Source organism: Hylaeus volcanicus, chromosome 2 (genome assembly GCF_026283585.1).
Source record: "Hylaeus volcanicus isolate JK05 chromosome 2, UHH_iyHylVolc1.0_haploid, whole genome shotgun sequence".
Lineage (NCBI taxonomy): Eukaryota > Metazoa > Arthropoda > Insecta > Hymenoptera > Colletidae > Hylaeus > Hylaeus volcanicus.
The window spans coordinates 30,623,870-30,632,403 of NC_071977.1; positions in this window are offsets into that span (position 1 = coordinate 30,623,870).

The window sequence follows — 8,534 nt, forward strand, 5'->3', positions numbered from 1 at the left end:
TATAGTCGAGTATGATATATAATCAATAAAAAAAAGGCTGAATAAATCCTGAATAAATTCCGAATAAATTGCATTCGTTAAGCACAATTTTATTTTCGAGAAATGGCGGCGCATCAGATTCCACAATAACAGAAGAAAGTAGGTCCGATAGATTCGAAATTGCGTCAAATATTTTTATATAAAGGGTTTTCGGTGGCACGAGCGAAAACGGGGTGACTCTACGCGAACAAATAAGTCGAGAATATAGAAATAAAAATTTGTCACGCGAGGCTTTGTTTTCGAGAAAATCGACGTTGAATATCATCCGCCGGGTACGGGCGCATTCGATCGTGTCTCCTTGTAACGAATCTGTGGATCGCGCTGTAGATCGTTCTACGGCGTATATATGCGACACGTCGGAACGTCGAACTAAAACAAATAAATTATAAGCCAGTTCTTACGTACATAAGTCAGTTCTCTCGGCAGGTGGCCGAGAATTTGTCGCGCGAAGCACAGCCTCGAAACAAGATTATCTCCGAGGTGTTTCTAGAATGCAAATTCGCGTATTTATAGCCATAAATATTAAAATCGTGCCGATAGTTGATGAATAAAAACATTTCCGGGGTGGACACGCGTTACGAACCGTCGTGATCGATATCGTTGCGTCGACATCGCTCCCGAACGATTTCGGGAGTTATTCGAGAAACTCTGCCGGGAAAAACGAGAGCGAGGAAGAAGGAAACGCGACGCGTCGGGCGTGAAACGTTAATTGTCAAGATTCGCGTGGGGAAGCGTCGGAACATGCGAAAAAATCGTCTAGCGTGTAAGTTTGGCATTAACTTTCTCGCATTGTAGCGTTATTGCGGACGCTGAAGTGTTCTCAGCGAAGTGGTGATTAGATTTTGACGAGATAGCGCGTAGTTCAGTGGAGGTTAACACGTTCACGCCCGGCGTGCACCACCGGTGGCTCGTACCTGTCCTATTAGCCTGATGGTATTAGGTACGGCTGAATTTGACGCAAGTCGGGCGGCGTGTACCACCGGTGACTCACGCTCGCGTGTCTATTAAACGGCGGGTACCACCGCGCCGCCCCATGGCGAGAATAACTAACAGCAAGATCTAGACCTTCCCCAGGCGTTGAAGCTGAAATCATTCAAAATCACTTTCGTGCTCGATATATCAGGAACTTTATTGAAATCGTTGCTTGCGTGAAAATAATGAAAGTTTTCGTTTCGCTGTTTTCGAAATTCTTCTAAAAATACGGAAAAATCGAGAGTCTTGGCTACTAGAACAAAACTCTCGAAAATTTCGTAAAATTTCCTCTCGCGACTATCGAAGATTATCCAGGTTTATTTCCTTAGTTCCTTTAGTTTTCTTTTAATTAAATGAAATCTGCCCTGTTAGGTAAGAATTGCTCCCGTTCTATTCGACGATTGACTCGTTAGTTGGCAGTGGTCGCATGCGGAGTATTCGAAAGAGGATCTTCGTTGCATGGAAACTTTCACAGAAACGGAGATTAAATTCAAGCGTAACACGGGTGTCCCTGGCGTTAATGTCGTTAATTGAATGGAGGCCCGTGTATATTTATTAGACTCGGGAACGTTCCGCATGGACCATAATTTAGCAACGGCCATAAATTTGCCAGCTCGAGATCGCGCGAATTTCTACTCCGACCCCCGACATTTGCCGTGTCATTGGCTCGATGGGAAAATGAACCTCGGATGCGTCCTTCGCGTAAAATTGTTTTCCGCGTGCAAAATGAATTAATCGGATCGAAATTAATCGGAAGTTTCGACGAGGTCTGTGCTCGAATCAACGAGATATATCGAACGAAAGGGAAACCGCTATCGCGGATTGTACGGGGTCATCGATGTCAGGCTCTTTCCCATGTGGCTCCGTGTCCTCTTCCTGGTGCCTGGGACGAGCGCGCGGACGCTTCCACCGCGGGAAAGTCACGGTCGTGAAATGCGCGCATCCTTGGCCGATGTACCTCGGGCTAGAACAACGAGGAGGAAACCGATTCGCCGCGGATCTTCCGACACGTTTCCGCCGTAACGGACGAGTAGAGAGCTGGAATATGCATCGAAGAGCAACCTTCTGGGTCGGGAGAGAAACTCCGTTTCGCGATCCCGCCAATTAAGAGCGTCTTGGAGCGTGGGGGTGGAACCTCAGGAGTACTCGAGAATGTAGGACTCGAGACTTCGGGAGCTTTGGAAATATAGAGGTTTCGGTGGTCTGGAACTTTGGGACTCCGGGAGCTATTAGAGACGAGGAATTTTGGTATCGCTGAATATCGAAATGTCGAGGTTTCGAAGCACCGGGGTGACGGAAGTTTCAAACTCTAGAGTTCTAGGGAATCTTGGAATCCTTGAACTCTGGGACTCCAGAGAGTCAAAGCTTCAGAGTTTCAAAATTCTGAAATTCTAAAGCTCTAGAATTCCAAAATTCTGAAATTCTAAAGCTCTATAAAATCGAAGCTTTGAAGCTTCAAAATTCTGAAATTCTAAAGCTCTATGAAGTCGAAGCTTTAAAGCTTCGAAATTCTGAAATTCTAAAGCTCTAGAAAGTCAAAGCTTTAGAGCTTCCAAATTCTGGATTTCCAAGGCTCTATAAAGTCAAAGCTCTAAAATTCCAAAATTCTGAAATTCTGAAGCTCTAGAAAGTCGAAGCTCTGAAGCTTCAAAATTCTGAAATTCTAAAGCTCTATAAAGTCGAAGCTTTGAAGCTTCAAAATTCTGAAATTCTAAAGCTCTAGAAAGTCAAAGCTTTAGAGCTTCCAAATTCTGGATTTCCGAAGCTCTATAAAGTCAAAGCTCTAAAATTCCAAAATTCTGAAATTCTAACGCTCTATAAAGTCAAAGCTTTAAAGCTTCAAAATTCTGCAATTCTAAAGCTCTATGAAGTCGAAGCTTTAAAGCTTCAAAATTCTGAAATTCTAAAGCTCTAGAAAGTCAAAGCTTCAGAGCTTCCAAATTCTGGATTTCCAAGGCTCTATAAAGTCAAAGCTCTAAAATTCCAAAATTCTGAAATTCTAAAGCTCTATAAAGTCGAAGCTTTAAAGCTTCAAAATTCTGAAATTCTAAAGCTCTATAAAGTCGAAGCTTTAAAGCTTCTGAAATTCTAAAGCTCTAGAAAGTCAAAGCTTTAGAGCTTCCAAATTCTGGATTTCCAAGGCTCTATAAAGTCAAAGCTCTAGAATTCCAAAATTCTGAAATTCTAACGCTCTATAAAGTCGACGCTTTAAAGCTTCAAATCATTAAGGTGATTCTTATTCAGTCGTACGAATCTTCGTACCCTCTGTGTTTATTGTGTTTGTCTAAATGAAACGATAGGTTCGATGCTTTTCAAAGAAACTTTTCATTGTCTTATCCGACCTCGCTTTTGGTTAAACTTTGGCTCGGGTCCATTTTTTTGGTTTCTTCAAACTTATCAGATCTCGTAGCTTTCGACCTGAATAGTCCGAAAATGGAAGTCAAAAGTTTCGGAAAGCAATATTTCGAAAGGTACGAGTACGTAGAGGTGCGTGCATAATTCAAAGATTCGGTAAATTAAAATTCTTCTTTCAACAACGATTCGTATTTATATTTGCGAGGTATTCAGAAAGTACAAAGATTTTCGAATAGATTAAATTAACGACCATCCCTGGCGCACATAGATCGAGGTTATCGAAGAATATTCGAAGCCCGATGAGATTTTGAAAAGATTTTTCTCCAGAGTCCGGAGTCCAGACTTCCAAACATACCAAATTTCTCTTTCGCTTAGAGGTACCCTCTAAAAATCCTGCTTCGCGATAAGAATTCTCTCGTGAATCCCAATTTGTAGAAAAAAAAAAGAATAAAGAAGAAAAAAAAGAAAAAAAAGAAAAAAGAAAAGTTAATTCGAAGGAGACAAAGGATCGCTTTCCCTGAAAGGGGCCTCGTTAATAATGCATAACCGCGCGTTGTTTGTATGTAAGGGGCCAACGGTACTTTTTCCCATGTTTGCGGAACGATTATAAATCCGCGGATTTACTTATATAACCACGGGTGCAATCTCGTCGCGCACGATCGTGAACTCTTCCGGCTGTTCGCTGCGAATATTCCCGCGACCTTTTTGTAACGTCCGTCGCGAGCCAATTTCGCGAGACCCTCGGAGCTCGCGAACTTCCGGGATGTTCGCGGATGTACGAACTTAGAGAGCCACGCGTCCCGTCGCGCAGAATGGATGCGTTCGAGAAGAGTCCGAACGCGAAAGTGAAACCGACTCTGTAATCAATGATGCGCCGCTCGGTGAAATCACGACGGTCCGTCGTTTCGTTAGACGTCTTGTTCGTTAAAATTACGGTACAATTATGGCAACGGGCAAAAGTTCGAGATGAATCCCAAGTTACCTTCTTGACTTTATAGAGCTTTGACTTTATAGAGCCTTGGAAATCCAGAATTTGGAAGATCTAAAGCTTTGACTTTCTAGAGCTTTAGAATTTCAGAATTTTGGAATTCTAGAGCTTTAGAATTTCAGAATTTTGAAACTCTGAAGTTACCTTGATCGTAGAGGTGTCGGACAAGTATTTCGACTCAGCTTAGCTTTAGTAATCTAGAAGTCTCGATTGCCAATAATTTCTTTCCCTTTTCCTTTTCGGTTTGATCTTTCGCGCGCTACTGTATGCGCAAATTAGTTTTCATCTGTTACAAGCGAAGGCAGAAACAACGAAGGCCGATAATACATTTATTATCGTTCTTGGATCGATATATCGGTATCGTTCGTACCTCGGCTCGAAACGAACGGCTGGAGTTGTTTCCAGCGTGCGATTCGTCGAGCAAGATGCGTTCGATCCCGATTCGAAAGTGAAATTTGTTTCGATCCGCAGTCACCGATCCGCGTTATCTAGGCGAAATTACGTTTCTAATAGGCGGCGTCGTAAGCTATCATTATCCGACACATTGACCTGCATACTTCGCTCACGTTACAGATGATTCTATGTTACGTACGATGCGAAATCAAATAAACCATTATTCGCTCTACGGGTCGGGTAACTGATCGATTCTCAGCGACTCGAGAATGTAGGACTCGAGACTTCGGGAGCTTTGGAGATATAGAGGTTTCGGAGGTCTGGAACTTTGGGACTCCGGGAGCTATTAGAGACGAGGAATTTTGGTATTGCTGAATTTCGAAATGTCGAGGTTTCGACGGTAAAGTCAAAGCTTTAGAGCTTCCAAATTCTGGATTTCCAAGGCTCCATAAAGTCAAAGCTCTAAAATTCCAAAATTTTGAAATTCTAAAGCTCTAGAAAGTCGAAGCTTTAAAGCTTCAAAATTCTGAAATTCTAAAGCTCTAGAAAGTCGAAGCTTTAGAGCTTCCAAATTCTGGATTTCCAAGGCTCTATAAAGTCAAAGCTCTAGAATTCCAAAATTTTGAAATTCTAAAGCTCTAGAAAGTCAAAGCTTTGAAGCTTCCAAATTCTGAAATTCTAAAGCTCTAGAAAGTCAAAGCTTTAGAGCTTCCAAATTCTGGATTTCCAAGGCTCTATAAAGTCAAAGCTCTAGAATTCCAAAATTCTGAAATTCTAAAGCTCTAGAAAGTCAAAGCTCTAGGACTGTAAAACTCTAGAACTTCGGAACTTAACAATTATACCAACAAACCCAGTGACCATAAATAACCAGACCGCGATTTTATACATAATTCTATTGCGTCTGGCTTCCGACAGAAACGTAGAAGATTATCTTTCCGCTAAGGATATAAATAAGTGTAATGAACAACGGATAAAGACGCCAAACGAAAGAGAGATCTACGTGCCGTACAAAAAACTGTTTGACAGTGAAAGACCGTCCACGTGGTCGTCTTCATCGTGGCAAGTCATGTGAAAGTGGCCTTGCCGAGTCAACGCAGATCATGACACAGTACTTTTCGCCTCTTCGCATTCTGCATGGCCTACGAAAATTGACCAATGATTTAGAAAAAAAAAAAAAAAAGAAAAGAACAGACGTCCATCGACATCCTGCTTTCGAAAGAAACATTCTAAATAATTTCTAGTCACACCCTTCGATCACATAACAGGCAATCATTCTTTGAAGAAAATACGCGAAAAATCGTGGCAATAATTATTATTCTACGAATGAACGAGGTCGTGGCATATTGCGTCAATTATTGCGACAGAAAGAATAGAACGCGTCAGGAGAAATTATGTTGATAGAGCTAAGAATTCCGGAACTCTAGAACATCAGAAAGATAAAGCTCTGGAACTCCAAGAATTCTGGAATTCTTAAAATTCCAGAAAGCCAAAGTTCTGGAACTCCAAGAATCCTGGAATTCTTAAAATTCAAGGAATTCAAAGCTCTGGAACTCCAAGAATCCTGGAATTCTAAAATTCCAGAAATTTAAAGCTCTGAAACTCTAAGAATTCTGAAATTCTAAAATTCAAGGAATTTAAAGCTCTGAAACTCCAAGAATTCTGAAATTCTAAAATTCAAGGAATTTAAAGCTCTGGAACTCCAAGAATCCTGGAATTCTAAAATTCCAGAAATTTAAAGCTCTGAAACTCCAAGAATTCTGGAATTCTAAAACTCAAGGAATTTAAAGCTCTGAAACTCTAAGAATTCTGAAATTCTAAAATTCAAGGAATTTAAAGCTCTGAAACTTCAAGAATTCTGGAATTGTAAAACTCAAGGAATTTAAAGCTCTGGAACTCCAAGAATTCTGGAATTCTGAAATTCCAGAAAGCTAAAGCTTTAGAACTCCAAGAATTCTGGAATTCTGAAATTCTAGGAAACCAAAGCATTAGAATTCAAAGAATTTTGGAACGTTCTAAAATTTCAGAAATTTAAAGCTCTGAAACTCCGAGAATTCTGGACCTCTAAAATTCCAGAAAGCCAAAAAGCTCCGGAGCTCCAAGAATTTCGGAGCCCGCGGCTCCAAAAGTTACAATTAACTGTTCAATCTATAAAATAAACAAAGATTTGATCGTCGAAAATGAATAATTTGCAAACGAAGAATTTACATTGTGAAACGCGAACAATTTGAAACTACACGGCAAAGGCACCGTCGAGCTGGTCTTTACTTGGTTAATGAAGATGTTCGTGAACTGCAAATTGCCGCAAATCCATAATATGAACGAATCACTTTCTATTGGGTAATACATGTGATCGTGCGTGTCCTAGCGGCACGCCATACATAAAGCATGAACAACTTTCGATGTTTCGATTCGCTATGAACGGGCCGAGAGTGCAAGGAGACTCGAGTCACCGTAACGAATCCACTGGTTTCAACCGGACGAAAATAATCTCTAAATAGAATTCCTGCATATAATTCGATAATAGAAATAAACTATTCCTTGACTAGATAATATGTTTACTAACAATAAGATTGCATTCTACTTTCGCAGGAATGCGTTCTAAAAATGTATCGGAAATGTGGGTGACTTTAGACCTCTATTAAGGAGCCTGTGTATCTTCGCGTACATGAAAATATCTAGAGCAGTTCGAAGTGCACAATTGTGCCGTTGTTCGCGGTTTTGGATGGACTACGGTATAACGCGCGTAGAAAGTCAGGTAGAAGGGAACATTTGATTCGCAATGGAACCAACAATTGCACCAATGAGATCGCGTCGCGAAAGGAGGGAGACGTTCTTTTAAATTCGGCGCAACTAGGACCGTTGTCACATTTCCACGAAGTCGGTGCAGAAGCCGAGACTCTTCTTTATGATTCGTCTACATTTTTTAAAACCTTTTTTCTTTTAAATACATTATCAATCGATTAATATCGTCCTCTGGTTTCAATTTCCCCCGTGATCTTTTTTAAAAGCAACGGACACGTTTTCACACAATTCGCCTGTTGATTCGTTCAAACACGATCGCTAACGTTTAGATAAGCGGCACCTTCAGAGTTCAAAATTCTGAAATTCTAAAGCTCAAGAGTGCTTATATCAAGAGTGTCGCGCGTAAATCACGAGAATCGTTCGGACCACCGTCATCGAAAACGAAACTCGCGAATAAATGACGACGACAGGCTCGCAGTTACAAGATCGTAAAATGTCCGTCAAATTAGACATTTAAATGATGACTTCTTCGCGACGCTTTAACGAGGAAAGTCGAATACGAACGCGTCCGGAATCGTCGCGTCCGAATTCCACGAAACCGTAGAAAATTTCACGGTTCCGAATTCCTGGCATTCCGAGATCTTTGGAATCCTGAAGACGAACTTTAATTACGTTGTAATTAAATGCATTCGTCGTTCGTGGAAAGAAAAACGTACACGTACAGGGGGAATAAGCCATAACGAGCAATGTAGCGCAGCGTACACGACCGATCCGCCATGTTGGAGAACTTTCACTGCTCGTGGAAGCACGCCAAGCGTTGATCGAAGCTTTTCCACAAGCTCGATTACGCGCGGCATGGCATTTTCCTGGCGATCGGCTCGAGTCAGCTGCCTCCACCTGTAGGCGGACGTTCGAAAGCGGATTTTCTTATCTCACGCGCGAGCATCGCGAATTAAAACTTACCCACGCGAAATCGCGACGGAAGAAAGTAGGGGAACACCGATGTTTCGTTATTAAGGTCGAGGTAATGAGGAAGAGGCAGCGC